The sequence below is a fragment of the Kryptolebias marmoratus genome, linkage group LG17, assembly GCF_001649575.2.
Source record: "Kryptolebias marmoratus isolate JLee-2015 linkage group LG17, ASM164957v2, whole genome shotgun sequence".
NCBI classification, from domain to species: domain Eukaryota; kingdom Metazoa; phylum Chordata; class Actinopteri; order Cyprinodontiformes; family Rivulidae; genus Kryptolebias; species Kryptolebias marmoratus.
In genome coordinates this window covers 22,630,458-22,651,589 of record NC_051446.1, presented here as the reverse complement: position 1 = coordinate 22,651,589, position 21,132 = coordinate 22,630,458, and the positions used below count along the sequence as shown (strand labels likewise).

Below are 21,132 nucleotides of genomic sequence, written 5' to 3'. Positions count from 1 at the left end.
TACTGCAACACTATGCCAAGGATTTTCAGATTAATGGTCAACAGGTGCTTTTTTTTTTTTTTTTAGTTGTACTAATAAAACATTATAGTTAAATTCTGTCACACTATTGTATATAAGATTGTATGATTTATGCTTGTTGGTTTTTTGCACACATTTGTGGCACAGAAATGAGATACAGGTGGGAAAAGACAATAATTGGACTACAGGTTTACAGATCTTGTGAATTTATTTATATAGAAACCATAAATCTTTGAATAACACACTTATTATAATATAGTCTTTGAACACAGATGTATAATTTATAGTCTGTATTTGAATATTTGTGTTAGGAATCGAAGTCTTGTTTCTGAAATACAGGAGTCTAGTTGGTCTCCGTTCAGCATCAGGTGGCTCCCTGTTACCCTGAGAATCTAGCTGTCTGTATGAATTACAGTCACCTGTTTAATGATTCATGACACAGGAAGAGTGCACACAAACCCCTGTAGCACAGAATAATAATCTGTGTTGTGTTACCTGCCAACGCAACTAAGGATCATTTACACTAATCAGTTCTGAGGAGGTAGGAGCGGACAGCTCAGTTTCCACTGGAGAAAAATAGGTAAAGCTGTAGTCAGGAGTTACTCAGCTGGACCATATTTATGCCAGGATTTTAACCAAAATATTATATATTTAAGTGATTGTTTTAAGGGTCTTCCTCCTTTGTTATTCCTGATCTTGTTTTCAGATTAATTTTTACAGTGTGTGAACTCTGAAGTTAACTCCCAACAGTGTTGCTACCTGAGATGGAGAAAACATGAAGCGCAAATCTAAACAAGTCATCGCAGGGAGATGTACAAAGCAAATTAGTGAAATTCAAAACCAGTAGAGTCAGATTCAGGTTTAAATTAAATCCACACGTCAGCCCATTTACAATCCATGTCATTAACATCAATAAAACTGTAACAGTAATCAGTTGTCTTTATGAGGAAGCCAACAGATCCAATCCTGAATCCTGAGGTGGTATCCTGCTGCTTTATGAAGTAAACCACGACAGAAAAGTTCTATATTAGAAGTAAATTTTGTGCTTTTATCCATGTTACCTTCGTACCACCCCTTTGAAAACTTTCCAAACCAGCTCCTGATACCAAACAGCCCTTCTAAGATACATAAGTTTACCTTGAACTTTTACTCTCTTCACTCCAATATCAGGTTGTTTTTAATCATTTTCTTAAAAAAACAATAATTTTGGGCCCACATCCAATAGTTTAATTACACATATAGCAATAATTTGAAAATGTTTCTGCGCATTGAAGAGGCTTGTCACTAAGAATTATTCATTATTTTTCAATATGCAATACCCGTAAATGCTTACTTTTGTTTAAAGTCTGAACTACAAGTCGTAGTTGAGGCCAGTTTTCACAAAAACAACAAAACAATAAACCCACTGAAATGAGTTCAGATTTGTTTTGAAAGATGTACTGAGTCCAGCATGGCAACAAAACTTTAAATTGAACTCACTGCAATTATTTTAATGACTGATCTCTGCAAAACAAGACAAAATGAAAGTAAAATCCTGGAATCTCACAACCTCCTGTATAAATTACTTGCAGTTTGCTTGTTTGTTTAATTTAAAGCGTTAAGGCTTGGTGGTGATTTGATTGTGGTGCATCTTTTTTTTTTTTGCAGCCTGTGGCCAAAGTATTTTTGTCATAAATCCATAGTTTTTGATATATTTAGATTCTATAGAATAGACGGACATATTTGGCTCCACCTCTGCAGGCCGCAGCGTTGCTTAACATGGCGAGGTTTCAGAAGGCCACACCACGCATGCCTCTGCTGCCCTCGACTCACCTGCTATAAATACGCTTTAACAGAGCAGAAAAAGCCAGCCCTCGTATGAAATTCCTCCCCTACATAGAGCTGCGAGTGTCTGCTTGAAAAGTGATTCCTGTTCGATCTCCCCACGGGCCTAAGGAGCCTATATTTACTCCTGCCATGTGACTCAAGACAGTATGTTGTGAATTACTACATAGTAGAAATGTCTGAAGGAGCGGGCACACCGTCCGCTAAGAGCTCAGTGACACTGATGTGACGACTGTAGAGCCAACAGGGATTAAAAGGCCATAAGAGTTAAAGGCCTAGCATTCCTTGAAGGAATGCATATCGCTCACCGCCTTTCATCCCAGAGTTTTAAACTAGTTGTAGCCGTTTAGGTCAGTTCTTGTAAATGACGTTTTGCAGGATCTCATGCAATATTGTGAGATCTCGAAAGTGTGATGGCATTCAGGGTATGCGTTGTGGATGATTCACACCAAATCTCAGCTGAAGATCTATAAAACTGACTGAGTTGTAGCCCATTTTGTCTTGGTTAATGTCGATTAGCTGTGGCAGCCATCTTGAATTGGGTTGACTCTAAATTTTAACGAGCTGTTGATGTACATTCAGTGATTACTTTCTGTGAATTTCACTGATTTCTGTCAAGTCATTCATGAGATATTTTGCTAACAGACAGACACTGTTGATGCCAAAGTTTTAAGTGATAATTTTACATAAAGTGTTGCTCCTAGAATGTGTTGTGAACAACTCTCAGCTACTACCACATCAAATGTCAGCACAATATTTATAAAACTGGCTGAGCTGTGGCTAATTCTGTTTGATATGATTGCTTAGCTACAGCTTGAATTGGGTTCATTCATAATATTAATCAGTTGTGCGTGTACATCCATTGTTTACGTTCTGCAAGTTTCATTAACATGCTTCCAGTGTTTAATAAGACATTTTGCTAACACTACAGACATGAACACACACAGAGGCCGGGGCAAAGACATTACTGCTGCTTCACCTTTGGCGAGGCACAATAAAAAGGAGTTCTTAAATTAAAATTTGGTCTGCAAGTAATAGCATCGAATTAATGTTCTCTTTCTGTGGTTTTGTAGATTGCAAATAAAAAGCAACTCAAACGGGAAATAAAAAATTCATAACTTCAGTAATTTGAGTCATGTGGTTTGGCAGAGATTTGGTTTGGTCTGTGGAGTTTTCTCAGTTTGGCTCAGATGAAAAGTGTCAATGTTTAAGTTCGGAGAGAACAAACAAAGACTTCATGCTCTTTGGCGATGATGACGTAGATTTTTATCTGTGAGAAACATCTCTTTCCTTTGGACATGTTGATGTTGCTCATATTACAAACAGTGAATCAAACAGACAGATTTATTATTTTTAGAACTGTTGTGTCACTCAAACACTGCATTTTCAGCTGCATCACATGCTGACATATTTGCACACAAAAGTAAACAAACATTAACAAGAAGTTGATGCCTCTTCTCAAGTTTTACAAAGAATCCTTGTCTGCTGCCAAACAGCAAAGCGGGATAATAACCTCTGTGTGATATCAAAGTATCTCATGACCCACCAGAGGAGTTTTAATCAAACTTTCAGGAAGTGGTAATTGGATGTACATCTACAACTGATTAACTTTTGGAGACAATCCAATTCAAGATGGCTGCCATAGCTAATCAACATTAGCCAACACAAAAATGGCAATAACTCAGTCAGTTTAACAGATGTGGAGCTAAAATTTGATGCGGCAGGGAGAGAGTAATTTACCCATCTTCTGACATCTTATAATACCACATGAAACTGACATGAAAGGTGGCGAGTGATAAGTATTCTTTCAAAGAAAGTTAGGCCTTTAATTACTTTGAATATGGTCATCACTGTTCCTGTAACTTTAGAAAATTCATCTTAATGCAGAAACTGTCACTTTTTAGGTCTAAAAGGTATGTAGAGTGAAAGCCTTAACCTGTGATCTGTTCTTTGATTTCACCTCATGAAGGTGTGTGTGTGTGTGTGTGTGTGTGTACTGATACACCCACACATTTCCTAAGGTTGTGGCCTTTCACCACAGACTTTCAGTTTTTCTGGTAAGAATAGACCAGAGGAAGAGGTCAAGGTGTTTTCCAAACCCTCCCATCGTCTGAAAACAAATTCTTGAGTGTTCGCTGTGTGGCCTTTTGGTGTTTTCACTTTTTCACCCCCACCCTCACCCGCCACCTTCCCCCAGTCTCCTGGAAAGTGTCCTGCTCAGTCTAGTGTTCTGGTCATTAGCACAGCTTTGTATTTTTCAGAGAATATAATCGCTAAACTTTTCTTTACCGGGTCAAACAGAACCTGTATCTCTTCTCCTGCTCTGTCATCAACGACGCAGACCATCATGATGGCATCAGTTTCCTCTCATGAATTGTGGATGGAGCGACCGATGAGGAGGGTGGCCACACCTGGAGAGGAAATGAAGAATTAGAGATTCTCCCTCCCACCACCCTCCGAGGTAACGGAGCATCCAGGTGGGAAAATCAGAGGAGCTTCCTGGGCTCATCTCGGGTCAGTCAGGTCCGAGCCGGGCCTTTGTTGCTGATGCAGTGATGTTCCTTTTCTCATGTTGGTGCTACTGTTCATCAATGAGGCCAGAAATCTATGATACTGCAGTTAGAACTAAAAAAAGGCCAGCTTCATGACACTCTGTAGTACAGTTTTCTATTATACCGTACGTATGCCATGTATGGTGTATGTTGGAAAGCAGTCAAAGCTATTAAGATGCTTACATGCTTTGTGCAAGTTTGTGTGCTTGTTGCATGGCAACTAATGTTAGTGTTTGTACTTTATGGCTGCAGGTTTCATGGAAAGACCCAGGAGACACTGTGTGCTCTAATGCGTCATTATATTACCTACACAAAGCAGGCAAATGGATGCCATATTAGATATTGAGAGGAAGCAGAGATCATCAAACAGGCAGGCAGCACTGTTGTTCAGACACACACACACTCTCATAAGCCCAAAAAACACACAGATTTAGATTCTGTAAGTTTTGGTCTTTTTAGTGTAATTAATGCTTGGCTGTTTTTTAAAAAGGTGGATCAGAAAGATTCCCACTTCTTGTCATTTGTTCTTTTTTTATATAAAACATTATCCGGACTTTTTTAACCTCCATATTTGTGTTTGTGCTATCAGTTTTATCAACTGTACGATCTGAAGCTGATGAGCTGCTTTGTGAGGGAGGGCAGCGACATCTGACAAGACAGGCGGGTTGGATGGGCTGATTCCCCCCCCCCCCGGGTCCCCACTCTGTGATCAAGGCTCCCAGTCACAAAGTTTCAGAGTAGGATGTGGGGCCGTGAATGCAGGGCTTTGTCCAGCCCATGGTCATCACATTCCATCGGAGCCACTCTGTGGCGCGCAGCAGAGCGGAGGAGAGGGTATGTCATAGCAGGACAGGACAGGAGGGGAGGGAGGGGAGTGACCAGGGAGGAAACACAGGGCAGAATCTGCCGGTCATTCTGCCATTCAACATGGAAATGTTTGTGATTCTGGTCCTAATGAACAAAATGAGTTCTGGAGCGATTCTCTGATATCTTTTCCATTTTCAACTGTCTTTACTGAAATGTGGCCATGTTTTAAGAACTGACTAAACCAGACTGTGTGAAAACTAAATGACACATTTTAACAGTTCTTAAACTCGATAGACTCGTGCTGCGCAACCAGATACAGGACAGGAAAACTGGACTGAATCATAACTAGAGAAATATAAAAACACGGTGTGAATGCTAAAGTGTTTCTTGTTAAAGTTAAAATGAGCAGAACAGGCAAAAAAAGCACAACAGGAACTAAAATCAGCAGAACAGTAGTTAAAAGATAAAAGACGCATAAAAAGACAAAAATAGAGCAAGTCTGCTGAAGCAGATTTCAAGTAGAAAAATGTTTTTGAAGGAATTGAAGAGATACATTTCTGTGCAGAATTTTAAATCAAAATAGAAAACAATAGTTTGTATGCCGACTTAGCATTTACACAACACGGACCTTTAAATAATACTGTTGCTGATGTTTAATCTTGATAAAACCTCATTTTCAGGTTTTTAGTCAACATTTTTAAAAGCAGTCTGAGGTCACAATTGAACTGGTGGTTGTAATTCTTGTTATTTTTGGCTAAATGTTTATAAAAAGATCTCATCTTTCCATGCTGACTAAGAAGTTGAATTATTCACCCAAGGCGTGTGTTTTACTCACACACTCAGACCTCCTCCCCAAATTAGGGGAAAAATTCAGCTCGTGTTTGTCATCTAGGCATGATAGAAAGGGAACAGGAATGATTGAAACCTCAAATGGTTTCACGGTGACTCACGATCATGCAAGCGATGGTCAGAAGGAATATCTTGTGCTTTAATGAGGAACAAAAGAGTCAGCATTCCTCATGTTTGTGTCACTTCAGAGCGAGGGTGAGAGATGTTCAACATGTGGCCGACTGGTGTGTAAACGGCACAGAGGACAAAAAAAAGACAAGAAGAGGAACTGAGAAATCTCATGAATTAAGTCCTTTGCTTTGTTCTAGTAATCCTGTCACACTCTTCATGTCTTCCCATGTTCCTACCCAGTGATAATTTACAATCACTTGCAGAATCTTTCGTTGACTACAGTTCTGTCGGGGCTCTCTGTTTTGTCTCCACAAAGACGTGTCTGTCAGTGTTCCTGGGAGACTGTGCAGCTGGAAACAAGAGAGACTCTGTCTGCCAGCTTTAGATGTTGGATCTGCCAGTCGATTGTCGCCTTTAAAACACACTGTTATCTATCAAAGCCGAGGCTTGCTGTGAATCAAACTGCTCCCAGCTTTCCTTTTCGTCTGTGACATAAAGGCAAGGTTTTTACTGATGCTTTTAATTGAAAACTTCAAATAAAGTGGATAAATTATTTAAAGCCCTTTTTACATTGAATCTTTTTTTAACAGGGTTGTATTCTGAACCCTTATGTGCAGTTTTACATTGGGTATTAACAAGGAGAAAACACTGTGCTTCATTAAAAGAAAATCCACTTAATTGTTCACATACTGTTGCAGCACAATCTGTCACCTTTAGTCTGAAATGCTTCATTTTAAAGAGTCATTTCCTTCCTCTTTAGGCCTCTCTGTTTAAAGCTCTGTCTCATCTGATTGGTCCAAAATGGAGGAATGTAAGGAAACATTTGCCTAATGTGTAATTATGAATGACAAATCAATATTGACTCTAATGTTTATAGTTTATTCTGTACATTTTTTGCAATCAAACTCTGCCCCACATACTTTGAGTTCGTGTGCCATGACTTTCAGTTTTTGTGACTTTTATACTCTTTGAATCAGTATGCTGGGAGTTCAGAGGGTCTGATACCTTCAGAAGCCTCAGCACCGTCACCATAAACACCGTTTATCTGCGCGCCGCACACATGCTTTTCCATTGTAACATGAATGTTGTTTGGTTGATAAAACAGTGACAAACTAAACAAACAGTGCTGCACAAAAGTGTAGAGGTTTAGTATTCACTAATGTAGCGTTCTTTTTTGTTTTAAGATTGAACAAAAACTGGCACTCATGGCTAGCATTCTCAATACTCTGTGCTCTATGACTGATGTCACAGTTGATGAGGTCCTAACTATTAATAATTATTAAGTCAGAATATGGAACCAAACCAGCTCACGTCGGCTTCATTAGGAAGCATTCAACATGTGTTAATGACTCACAGGATGGAGGGGTGGGTCAGTGACTCATGACCTGAACGGCTCTGTTATTGTCATTGTTTTAACGACTTATAAGCCTGGAACTCCCGACCCATCATCAGAACTTAGGAAGCCTTTTTGTGTGAGAGGTGAAAGTCCAGTTGCCTTCTATTAAACCACTTATCATCGTCATGTCCTGGATGAGTCTTCACCGATGTTTTAAAAGACTCTTTAAGGTTCACTGGACTATCCCTTTAACAGTTCGAATCATTCTTTCTGTTGTGTTTAAAGTGTACAGTTTTCATCAGTATTCTTTATGGTATTTGTAAAAAAAGAATAACTACATTGATTTCCCAACCTAATCACTTTAACAAGTGTAAAAATGAGCTTTTTTTTAAACAAATGAAAATGTCATTTACGCATACTTAATGAACTCTTCCCAAAAAGCTCCCATGAATCTCACAGGAATCTTTCTTGGCTGACAAAAAGTCGAGGAAGATTCAGATTTATCACTACAAGGCCAGGCAGGGAAAGACAAAGGTGTTTTTGTTCCGAGGCATTTTCCAACCTCTGCCCCGTCCCTCACGCTCTGAAATGCCAAAGGCATCTGGCTGACAGCTCCCGACAAGCTTTTAAATTGTTCTCCTTTTCTAAATTCGGACCGAAGTAGAATGTTGCCCATTGTCGACGTATTCAGTGAAATTAATTCATGCTCTCTGGCAGATGCAGTGGGAACTCTGCTGGCCTTTCCCACCTTTTCCAGAAATGTGCAGTGGGATGCCTTGGGGGTCACTGGCATGTTTACAGTGGAGGTGCCAAGCAGAAATGGAGCAGGTATGTGGAAATTGTGCTTCTCAGTTGTCCAATCCGAACCCCTAAATGTGATATGAGTCCATCTACACTGAACTTGAGACTGATTTTAGACGTGCACATGAGATCATGTCAGGTATATGTGCCATGTGAGGAGGGAGGGGAGGAGAGGGTTGATCTGATGCTTCTTGAGATAGCCTGCTGCAGGGCTCGTGTAGAGCTTTACTCCCGTGTTCTGTGTGCAGAAAGAACGGGGCGCAACAGCTGGGAATGCACAAAGACCATCTGTGGGAGGAGCCAAAGTCAAGAAAAGAGGTCAAAAGAGAGTTCAGTTCCTGTCGGGGTCTGACCAGAAGTCAGTGTCAAGGTTTAAAGCAGGCCTCATCCCTCCTTCAGATGGGACGGCTTGATGACACACACCCAAATAACGCATAAATCTAAGATGATCTTCTGCTGAGTAGGGATGGAAATATAGACATTTTACTCAAACTTTATAAATAACATTATATGCAATGTTGGGAGAGCTAACATTATGGGTTGAGGATGACTCTCAGCTACTACCACATCAAACTGTAAGTTTGACAAAGTTATAGCAGTTTTTGTGCTGGCTAATGTTGATCAGCTGTGGTGACCATTTTGAATTGCGGTGACTCCAAAAATTAATGAGTTGTAGATGTACAAGTTTCACTTAAATCTATCCAGTGGTTCTTGAGATATTTTGCTAACAGACGCACAGATCTGATGCCAAAGTTTTTAAGCAGAAAGTGTAACGCTCAGTGTGGGTTATGGACGATGATCAGTTTCTCTAACACCAATTTTTAGCTCAATATCTTTAAAACTGGCTGAGTTAGGGTCATTTTCATGCGTTCTAAGGTCAGTTGGCCATGGCAGCCATCTTGAATTGGGTTAAGTCCAAAAGTTAATTGATGTATTAACGCCCTTTTGCCTTCAGCGGCGAGTGATAATATTTTTAAAATGGATGAATACGACCAACCTTTATCATTTGATTATTACCTTATTACCTGGAATTAAAGTGGATTTTCTGAGGATTTGCGTTATTTGATCCATTTTTCACAATCATGAAACATAAAATGAATAAGATCAGGAAAAAAACAGTATAAATTCAGTGGATGTGTTATAGAGAACCAGCTGTTTGTGTCGATTACAGCTGCATGTCTCTTGAAATTTGTCTTTAAAGCTTTAACACATCTAAGAGCCGCGGTTCTTGTCTGTTTCCTGCGGCAGAACTGTTTCAGTTGCTTCAAGCTGGATGGATCTTTCTTCTTCTTCCCTCCATGATGAGAGTACCTCTACCCCCTGCTCCCTGAGCATGTTTTTCTTTATGCCGTAAAACAGTCTCTGCAATCTTAGACCTCGGAGCTGTAAGGAGGCGGTGTGTGTGTGTGGAGGCAGGTAGTAGTACTGGTAGCATAACATCAAACCTGCATACTGTACATGCATGTGGCAACAAGGACACTAAAAATGACTTTGTGCTCATTTAAAATAGTTCTGTACAGCATCCATCATGTGCAGGAATATAAACAGCAGAAAGCTCTCTTGTGGCATCTGTCATTGGCTTCCTCACTGTTCTCAGTTACCTCCCCTTATAGACACACATATTTACAATCTCTGTGCCTCATTCAGTATTTAACCCGCTCACAGCCCAGCAGATGATCCGGGAGTTCAGCACTTCTACACAATCCCAGTAGCAGCGGAGGAGGCACAGCACATTGTCTTGTCTTGTCCTTAGAAGGCCTGAGGTCTGAGCGACTGTTGCACAAGTATTTGCCTCTACGAAGGCGGAGCCGCTGCACTGTTTATTAGCTGCAGTTAACCGGCCGTTTATTGCTCTGCCGGCTCTTGTGGGCACCGAGGAGTCAGCGCAGCAGCCCAGTGCCCCCTGTCTGCTACTGCAAACAAAGACCAGCTGTCTGCCGAGTCCACACCGACCCAAACACCCACTGTGCTTCTGTCTGACAGAAACACTCCACCAGTAATAATCTCCCACCTTCCAAATGGATGTCATACCACCATCCGACGGTGGTTGGTTTTATGTGGTTGTGCGGAAACAACTGACAGCAAATCACATGGATTCATGTCACATTTCTGCCATCAAGCAAGCTGCTATGATGCAATACAGACTTTTACCCGTTTGGCTTCTCCATATGCATATATGGATATAAAGGTTGCTCTCTGGAGGAACAGTTAAAAAAAAAAGAGGAGGGAAATGGAGAGCTGATGACAGCAGATGACCTTGTCTGAGGCGACTTGTTCTGTTCTTTCAAAAATGTCTAAAACATGTCCTGCATTTTTAGAATTTTCCACGAATACTTTGTTTATCATTTTACAACAAAGTGACAAAGATGCCATAAATCAGCTTTTGACTTGATGATTATTGTTGCTCTGTCGAGAAGGGAATTTTTACTCATGTTAGTGTTTCATATTTGTCCAATGTTTTTTTTTTTTAAGCTCCAGCTTATTTGTTATAAATTAACTCTAATATATTAGTTCTTTTACACCCGTGCTCCACAGTGTTGCCTTTCAAATCAAGTTCAGCAGAAAGACCATTTCCTAAAATCAAATTTCCTGACTCTAAAGCCTGATGCGGCACATTCCTGAGCTGTGGACGTAAACTGAGAGGCGGGAAGCCGGAGAGTTTCCTGACCTACACTGCATACATTTATACTTCACATGTTGCTCACACTGCTTTCCTTCAAACACATGCAGTTATATAAACATGACGCTTCCTGGATCTACAGCTGAAGTTTATTCTCTTTCTTGCCTGAAAAGTGAGTTTTCTTGTTAGGCACACAAATATAAACTCAGAGCCTGAATCTTTAGTTTATGAAGTGTAAACGAAAAAATACAACAACACTTAAATGTCTACACAGGAATATTGAAACACATTAGTGACAGTATCATATTATATCATTGTCTATTTGACATAACTCAGTGAAATGTTTAACATTTTCTGTCCACCAATCAACCCGACACAAAATAATTGGTTTTGATTATTTCATCAGTGTTTTGTGTTAGAAAAGTATTTATTCTTCTTGGCATTAATTTCATTGTCTTTTAATTTATTTAGAAGTACTAATTTAACAAAATTTACTTCAGATTATTAAGTTAAATATGGAATAACTTATTTTTAAATCATTCTAAAAAATATCAAACTAAATAAAGGCATGTATTCAATCCCTAAAACTCAATGCTTTGTGTCCAGCATCAAGTTTTTTCAGGAAATATCAGTTTTCTGGAATCAAAGTGTTTTTCTAGCCAGTCTTTTCAAGAAGCCCAGCTCCGAGCAGCTTCTAGTGGTCCAATGGACAGATACTGTCTCTTTCCAGCTCCATCAGGGTTAACTTTGTCCTCCTGGTTGTCTCTCTGATAAATGTGTCCTTCTTACCTGATCAGAGTTTTGGTGGATGACCCTCTGTTTGCAGGTCTGTTCTGTTTGCAGGTCTGTTCTGTTTGCAGGTCTGTTCTGTTTGCAGGTCTGCTCTGGTGGCAGGTCTGCTCTGGTGGCAGCGTCTTTCCATTTCCTAATATTGGATTTAATGGAGCTCTGTGGGAAGTTCAGAGTTCTGTGATAAGTTTTTAGAACCCATCCCTGATCTGTGCTTCTCCACAACGCTGTCTCTGACCTGAGGGGAGAGTTCCTTGCCTTTAATACTTAGAGGTGTTGATTCAGGAGGTTGTTACGACATGTAAATCATTTTACAGGTTCAGATCATTTGGCACTTGATTGGAGCTTAGAATCACACACCACTTTTCAGTTTTATGTTGTTGTTTTTTCTTATTTTCTTCCCTCTTTCTAACTTTGTTAATCTGGAGTGTTGTTGGAGAGTTATTGTTTTTAATCAACATAAAAATCCAGTTAAATTCCAGGTTGTAAGGCAGCAAAATAGAAAGCTTACTTCTGTCTTATACAACATCTGTGCTTTTAACCAACACTATCTTTTTATTCAATTTTAACTTTTTTATTACAGACAGCTGTTCAGGCTTGTTTTAGATTTCAATTAGAAATACTGAGTCTAAAGCTGCTGTCTTGTGATGAAGTGAAAACTAGACTAAAAATAATTTAGTAGATGCTTTATTTAAATCCCCAGACAATGGTGTGGAAAGTTCATGCTGCCAAATCTGGCTGATGTTTGTGTTAGAGATGAGACAGAGTACGAGCGTGCACGTGACATTAAGAGAGGGGGGGCATGACGTTTTCTTACAAACAGACACACCCAGCCGCTTTGAATTCCACAAGCGAGTGTGTCCTGCAAACGACAGACATCACAGCTGTTGGTTTGTTAGAAAATTCTACCAACTAATGTGTGAGATAGAATGTTTTCAGGACCCAAAATTGCTGCCAAAAAAGGCTCTTTTGGCTCCAGTGTGATAGCATTTGGATTGCCGTTGACCTTTACTGGTGCCGGTTCTGGTAACACCCAAAGCATCTGAAGCATGCCAGGCTGGGTGGGTTTGCCGTTTATAAATACACCAAACGCCCGTTTAACATGGCCACATTTTTTGGGCCTCTTAAGAAAGGTGTTTAAGTATAATTCTATACATTTTCTACAAGACATGTATTTTTGTTCTTCATGCACTTTCATGTACAGTCATTATCTGACTGTGCTGTGACTGTTGGAGACTAGCTGGTGTTTCTGAATTGTAAGAAAACAGTCAAATTCACAGCTACAGTTTCACTGAATTGAGCTTGGTGAGCGTTAGCTGCACGGCTCGCTGGTTGCAAAGTTTTAAAAATCACAGCCTATTGTAGTGCACACAGTGTGCAAAACTGTATTCTAGGCCATGCACATTTTTTATTTACCCACATTGAATGTATGAAAATAATTATCCATCCATCTATAAACCCATTTTCTGCTGCTTATCTGTGGTCAGGCTGTGGAGGCAACAGGTCCAAGAAGGAGATCCAGACCTCCCTCTCTCCAGTGACACTCTCCATGTCCTCCTGGAGGATCCCAAGGTGTTCCCAGGCCAGAGAAGATATATAATCTCTCCAGCGAGTTCTGAGTCTGTCCCAGGGTCTCCTCCCAGTGGGATGGAGAACAATACTACTTGAGACAGAGACTCACCCCCGACCTGGAGGGAGCATTCCACCTGTTTCCGGTTGAGAACCATGGCCTCAGACTTAAAGGAGCTGACTCTCATCCCGGCCGCTTCACACTCTGCTGTGAAATGCCCCGGTGCACGCTGAAGGTCGTGACCCGAAGACGCCAACAGAACCACATCATCCACAAAAAGCAGAGACCAGACCCTGAGCTTTCCAAACCCCGACACCTTCCTCCGCATGACTACGCCTGGAAATCCTGTCCATGAACGCCACAAACAGGAACAGAGACGAGGGGCAGCCCTGGTGGAGTCCAACCCACACCAGGGATGAGCTTGACTTTGTGCCGAGGACGTGAACAGCAGTCCATTTTGGTCTTAGCCCTACTTGACCTGTCTGGGGTCATTTAAAGAACTATCTACAAAAGGTAAGATATTAATAGTTCATAACCTCTAAGAACCCCATTTCAGAATGTTTTGAACTATTGTTTTAAGCCTGGATTGGTTGATTGTCAGATTTTTCCTGCACTTTCCCCCCCCTAACTATTCTGACCTTATGGGTAATGTTATAGAAAAGGAGCCACTTGGTTCCTCCATCTTTTCTGAGGTGACTTTTGCTCAGTTTAAAGAAACAAAAAGCACATTCCTCAGAATATTCACTTGTTTTTTTTTAACTCGTAAAATAAATTGTTTTCAGATGGATTTGGTTTCCCATTTAGTGCCCATGCAAATAAACCTAAAACTGAGGTGCGGCACTCCGCTGTGTGTGGTCCTCATGCAGACGTTTCTGCCATTTGCACGCTTCACAAAAAAAAAAACTTTCCTAGAAATGAGAATTTGGAGCCACTCGTCTCTCTGTAAATTCTTTTGTGGTTCAACAAGCTCCTGTATATCTGCCTAACGTACACCACAACATAAATCCAGTTAATCATTGGAATACTGACACGTTAAAGTGTTGCCACAAGCGTAATTTAAACCCTAATATGACAGGACTGTTGGCTCTGCTGCTTTTAGACATTTTAAGGACTTTGCTGTCAGTTTGCCTGAGCTTGCAGTTCTTCTGAAAACTCTGTCCTTGAACGCAACAGTTTTCAGTGTTTAAAACTCATGAACTGTTGGTGTGAACTCACAGCCTCTCAGTAACAGGGCAAACTGTGCCAGCAGTCTGCTGTTTATTATCGCCTGCTGCTGAAGGTGAAGTGGCAGTAAGGGTTTTGCCTCTGTGTGTGTGTCCATCATGTTAACAAAATATTTCATGAATCACTGGACGGATTTTAATAAAACCAACGTGTCAATGGCTGCCACATCTATTTGTCCTTAGACAGTAGCTATAACTCAGTGAGCTTTTCAGATACTGGGCTAATATTTGGAGTGGTAGTAGCTGAAAGTCATGCACAACACATACTCTGAGCACTAACAGATCACACAACATCTTCCAAGTTTTGTCAGCTACAGAAAATGATCTTAGTCTAAAACTCTGGCATGAAAGGCAGCGGGTGATATGCTGGTCAAGACTGTACAGGTCTTTCTGAGGCTTGTGATTGGCTGGTATAATGAGCCACTAATCTGCTGGTGGATACGACACTGTAAGTCAATATGTAGCCGGCCTGATTTACTGAGCTCTGATGTATTAAATTCAACAGTCATCACTCACATGTGGTGACATTTAGCCCCCTTTTCACTTCAGATGAAGTGACTTTTGGAGTAAATTTAATGAATCAGCAGCACATCCCGCCTTCTGAGGGGCAAAGACGACCAAAAGTCGTATGCAGAGCTCCAGATACTTGAAGATTTCAACATGGCTTCGGTTTAAGGATGTCGAAACAGGGCTGTGGCCTTAAAGGAATTTAATTTAGCCCATACTGGACCTCTCACTTAAATCTTTAATTCTGGAGACAGTCTGTCTCACATGCCACTGTTTGGTCCCGTGAGATAGATTATCTTTACTTTAGTTGAAAGATTTGGCAAAAAATGAGTCAGTTTTAAAAATTAGGGGGGTTATTTAATAATTTTGTCAAAGAAAAGCACACAGTACTGCGCAAAAGTCTTGAGTCATCTTTTTTACAACAGCAATTCCAAAAAAGTTAGGAGATTGTGTAAAATATCAATTAGAACAGAATGCATTGAATTTTATGGCAGCAACACGTTCCAAAAAAAGTTAGAACAGGACTTTATTTATCACCGTGAAGCATCCTTTTTTTTAACAACTAAAAGTTTCTAGTTGTTTACAAGTCTGAGGAGAGCAGCTGCTGGAAGTTTTGGAGGCAACGTTATTCCATTCTGGTCTGATGGAGGATTCTTTGCTGGATTTATGTTTTAATATGTGTCAAATGTTTTCAGTTGGTGAGAGGTCTGGACTGCAGGCAGGACAGTTCAGCACCTGGACTCTGCTGCGAAGAAGCTGTGCTGCTGTCAGGGATGCAGTTTGATGTTTATGTCTTGCTGCAATATGAAAAACTTCCCCCATCAAAAAAAACATTATCTGTGAGGGAGCATATGTTCTACAATCTGTAACTACTTTTCTGCATGAATGTTGCTTTTCCAGATGCTGCTCATGCCAGAGGTACTAATGCACCCCCATACCATCAGAGAGGCAGTTTTTTCACTCATTCTGTAATGAGGTAAGTTTTTGTTGTTTTTGTTAAGCCAATTACTATAAAATATAACTATTAACCATTCAAACATTGAAGGCTGCTAAACTCTTTTTTTTTTTAAAGAACAAAAACATCACAGTTTGACAAACAAAAAATATTTTTTTAGCACCATCAAGATGATTCTCAAAGACCTGAGAACCAGTAGATGATCAACTGAAGGGTTAGGGTAAGAAGATCTGCTGAAAATACACACACACACACACACACACACACACACACACACATCTGGCATAACTCTGGAAGGGGAAAGGGTGGTGCAGATGATGGAGTGGTGAATGCAGTCCATTTATTCATCTGTGCTTCATTGTGAAACCCTTTGTGACCCCCACCCCTCCATGTTCATTCAGACCAAGAGAATGTGTGAGACACACCTGAAGTCCCTGTAAGTATCTTGGTCTCCTCCCAGAGCAACGATGGAGCTCCCCCCCCCCGCCCTCTGATCCGTCATCCCTGTCCCATACGCCCCCTCACAAGGAAGGAAGCTGTCCCTCTCCGCCCTGGAAGAGGTGAAATCCCAGAGTAGGGAAGAAAAGGGTGTCGGCCCGGACTCTTCAGCTGACAGCAGGAAGCTGGAAGAAACACTGTGGCAGTCGTAGAATAACAACAGACAGGATGTGGAATGTCAGAGTGATGTTAGAGACGCAGTGTGTCAGGGTTCTTTGACCCCACATGTTTGAAAAAACACCTACCGTCGAACTGTTAGAAGCTCAGATAGAAAATTCTACTAAATGAATTGAAACAAGGGAGAAATTGAAGGCTTAGCATTCCCTGAAGGGATGCATTTTGCCCCGCAGCCTTTCATGTCAAAGTTTGAAACATAGATTATTTTTCTATGGTGAAAAATTAAAGCATTATGGCTTTTTTGTTTAAATCCTGAAAATATAGTTGCTTGCAGTCTGATATGAAATTAAAAGCCGTTTTTGAATTTGCCAGTAACTATTGCAGGATTCAGGTCACATGTAACTTTTCAAAGTTTAAAGAACAGATGTTGCACAATCAGTTATGTCTTGGAGAATAGGTTAGGGGAATGTTTTAGCTACTACCACACCAAATTTTAATTTAACATTTTTGTGCTGACTCATTTCAATTACCTATGGCGACCATCTTGAATTGGAATTGACTCAAGTTAATCAGTTGTAGAGCTACATCAAATTTGACCTCTGGATCAAGCAATATTTTGCTAACAGTCAGAGTTGACTTTAAGTTATAAGCAAAAATGTTGTGTAATTTTCAGTGCCTGCATTAAACCCGTATCATCAGCCTGATTCTGTTATTAAACTTGTGACGAGAAGTTTAAGCTGGTCAGATAATTGTGCCACCTGGACAAACATTTAACCTCGCTCAAAATATCCTGGCCTGATTTCTTTCTGGTTTGAGGGTTCCCAGAGTTTAAAGCCAGCCTAAAACAACTGAAGGCTTAAAAAGTCTCCATCCAGGCAATCAAACCTACTCAAGGGGGCCATTTCTGAACTTCTGTTATTCCAGAGAGCTCCTCTAAAAGCCCTTAATGTGTGGCTGTTTCTCCTTCTCTGAAATGTGCTTTGCTCAGCTGGAAAAGGTCTACAAAAACAAAGACACGTATTATTTAGAATTTCTAAAAGTCAAACTAATCATAAATGATTTTAAGCAAATGTCTGCATGGTTTTACGTTAAATGTATACCAGTGTCAGTTCAGCATTTTGTGCCATCTTTAGTCTCCTCAAAAAGATCAGAAGTTTGAAAGTTGTATTTTATGAACCTAATCACACATTGAGAGGCTGGTGTCATTACACCCCTCACACACACACAGACACACACTCATCTGAAGATTAATTGGCTCCCTCAGACGTCTCAGCTCAGCTAAACTAAATATTTAAGGTTCAAGCGGTTGGCTGGACGGCTGTGATGCTTAAACATGGTTTAGTTTTCTCAGCATTCAGAATATTAATGATGAATCCAGTGAAGGCCAAGCAGGTGAGCTGCCTGTGCCGGCCATCTTGAATCCAGTGGTTCATGAGATATTTTGCTAACGCTGCAGGCAAATTGATGCTGCAAGCCAAGCCATGCAGGCAACACCTCGTAAGCCAAAGATGAAGTCCACTCATTCCTACGTGCACATCTAATGTGGTTTTGTTCTTTACCACTGCATGTGTCAATATGATTTAATCAGTGTGCACAACTCCCCGTTTTCCGTTTGCGAGCAGAATTGTGACTCATTACAGGCGAAACCAGCAGATTACAAGGAGCGCACACCTGCAGAGTCTAAACAAAGAGGAGAAGATTAGTGGCAGCTCTGAGAATCATCTTTACAGATGTGCATTTAAGTGGCCGTGCATTACAGGACTCCGCTTTAGAGAAACATACCGACTGTAACCCAAACACACAGGCTGTAATCCAAATCCTTCACAATAACAACCTGTCGAGAGCCAAAGTCCAGTTAAAATAAACTTTTACTAATTAGGATTTAAATTGAAGAATCTATCAAAGTTGCGGTGAGTCACGTCACAATGAAAAGAATGTTTAAAATATTAGTTTTTTGCAGAGTAAGTTAGTAGAAAGCTTGCAGTAAACATAAAAAACTAACTTTGATTTACATTCAAGTCAGAACTTTAGAATAAAGAGCTGCAACTTTTTAAGGCGACAATATAAAAAAGGATGAAGGATTTGCTCCAAGAGAAGCAGAACCTGATCGACTGAAAGAATGTCAACAGGTAAAAACTAGTGTTAATTGTTTAGTTTATTCTGTGAGAAACTAGGCTCTCCAAACTATGTAAGCTTATTATTTTTTAATCAACTTAAAAAAATGTTCCTGACTTTTAGTTCCTATAAAATAATCTGGATCACACTCCATACACAACACATTAACATAAATGTTAAGAAAAAAATGGGTTTATTCTGTTTATTTGTACAATGAATATAAATATAACAGAGTTATTCTTTAGGCCATTAGAAAATGGGGAAAAAAATGTTCCAAGCCCATCAGCTCCACCTGCTGGTTTTCAGTGGGAACTGCAGCTTAAATTGATCGTTTTCCTCAAATTTTTCTTCTCATCATTTTAAATGTTAGTGTTTCACCGTAACAAATGTTGATAAAATAGGTTTGATTTCAAATATGCATGTGTGTGTGTGTGTGTGTATGTTTATAGTGTATGTGTTTGTATACAAATGCATACACACATACCTGTGTGTGCATGTATGCATATATGTACCTTTGCATGTCTGTCTGTATTTATTGAAAACATCAGATGTGTGTGTATGAATACTACATAAGATCAAACACTTACATAACTGTGTGTGTGTGTGTTAACATCATTGCAATTCTGTCTGTCTTGTATGTATCGATATATGTATGAACAGGCATGTATGCTTCATCACATATCTGTCTGTGTGTATGAACAGACATCAAATGTGTGTGTGTGTTTGTACACGTGTAGCAGTCCTCAGTATCGTCTTGTAGTTGTAGGAACTTCTAATATCTAATGTTTGAAAAACTGTGTTAAATTTCTACAGACATTAGAAGAGTTTTCAGAGGTACTGTTCTTCTCGCTGGCAGGAACAGAACGTTCCACGCCGTCGCTCCGGTGAGTCCGTCCTGAAACAAAGCAGATTTATCACTGAAGGCTCAGATTGGTAATCCTCTGAACCACACATGCTAACACCCTCAGCACTCTTCTCTCTGTATATCAGCCGAAAAGTTCTGAAGTGCAGAGCAGTAATTTCAAATGTCCGTCATCATAATCGTTTTTTTCATCCATGAGGTCAAACTGTGGAGGTTTTAGTGGGAATGAGATCATACAGTGATGTATTTGTTTGTTGCAGACTTTTCTGTTGGATCATCTGGAGATTTGCAGAACATCCGTCTTCAGAAGCATCGTGTGAGTACAGTCTGATGAAACCTGGGGTGGCAGCTTCTGACTGAACACTCATTACATATAATCTGTCATTTTCACAGTAGATTGTAAGTCATGAGTGTGTTAAAGTTGGTTTTCTTACATCCTGCTGGTTCCCCAATTTAAAAGAACTTTGTTGTGAAACGTTTTAGTTCCTAAAAGAAGTCAAAATTTCTTTCATGAAAACAGTAAAAAATCAATTCTGAATTTATTATTGTCAGTGGCAACAAATGTAAAAGCTTTAACTTGAAGCTGAATCCAAAGAAGAAACCAGCCCAGTGTTTTTATGGAGAAATAACACTAGAGGGCGATAGTGCCACATATACTAACAGCACTTCACTTCCATATTTTCCCTCTCCAAACTTACTGTGTGTGTGTGTGTGTGTGCATGCATACTGTACAACAGCACTGAATTCATATTTTCTTCAACAGCAATATCACGATTTACAAATATTCTATAGATCTATGTGTAAAAATGTTTTTTTTAACAAAATATGTTTTTAAATATATTTTTTCAACTGGAAAAAAAAATCAGAGCTGCATTAGATGGAAATCCTGAAGCATCAGTATCTAAATGATTTAAAAGTGGTGCTGTTGGTAAGCACTGATGGATGAGGATGATGATGATGATGATGCTGGAGTTGACCCCTCGTTGAGGACTTCCTGTCTGGAGTTTGTATGTTCTCCCTCTGCATGCATGGGTTTTCTTCAGGCACTTCAGTTTGTTCCCACAGTCCAAAAACATCCACATTAGGATAATTGGCAACTTTGAATTGGCCCTGGACAGACATGAGTGTGTGTGAATGGCTGATTGTGGTCCTGTGATGAACTGCTGACTGCTCCCTGGATTAGATGAGTAGAGTTATATTTTTTCTGCTGGAGTTGATTTTGAGCTCATTGGATGCAAAGTAAATTATTTTGAGATCAATTTAACTAAACTGCTTTTTTAAATACATTAAAGAATAACAGTTATAAATCTTTACAACCAGCCAAGTTTGTATGAACACATCTGTGGGTCATGATGGACAACTTCGTCATTTCTAAGATGATTGTGGTCTAAGACTTGGCGGGCGATATGCAATCTTTCCTTTAAGGAATGTTGGGTTTTCTGTGGGAATGGTGAATTCCTCTCTGTAGACTGTAGATGTGTGTAAGGTCTGAGTTCCTGCACGTCATTAAACACTGGTTACGTCTGAGTGCTTTACGGATCTTTGTTTTATTAACAGATCTTAGACAGCTGGAAGGTT

General features: G+C 40.0%; 1 long non-coding RNA gene across 3 annotated transcripts in view; it reads left to right on the top strand.

The window, feature by feature from the left end:
* Positions 1-20,309, top strand: part of LOC112451426 — a 160,062-nt gene extending 139,753 nt beyond the window's left edge. For 2 of the 3 annotated variants that reach the window (XR_003040243.2, XR_003040245.2), the window contains 5 exons: positions 8,215-8,325; positions 13,195-15,983; positions 16,123-16,182; positions 19,506-19,576; positions 19,815-20,309. This is a non-coding gene — a long non-coding RNA (uncharacterized LOC112451426). The remainder of the gene's footprint in view (positions 1-8,214; positions 8,326-13,194; positions 15,984-16,122; positions 16,183-19,505; positions 19,577-19,814) is intronic. The other variant, XR_005234342.1, reaches the window with a different exon arrangement.
* The last annotated feature ends 823 nt before the right edge of the window (positions 20,310-21,132 follow it).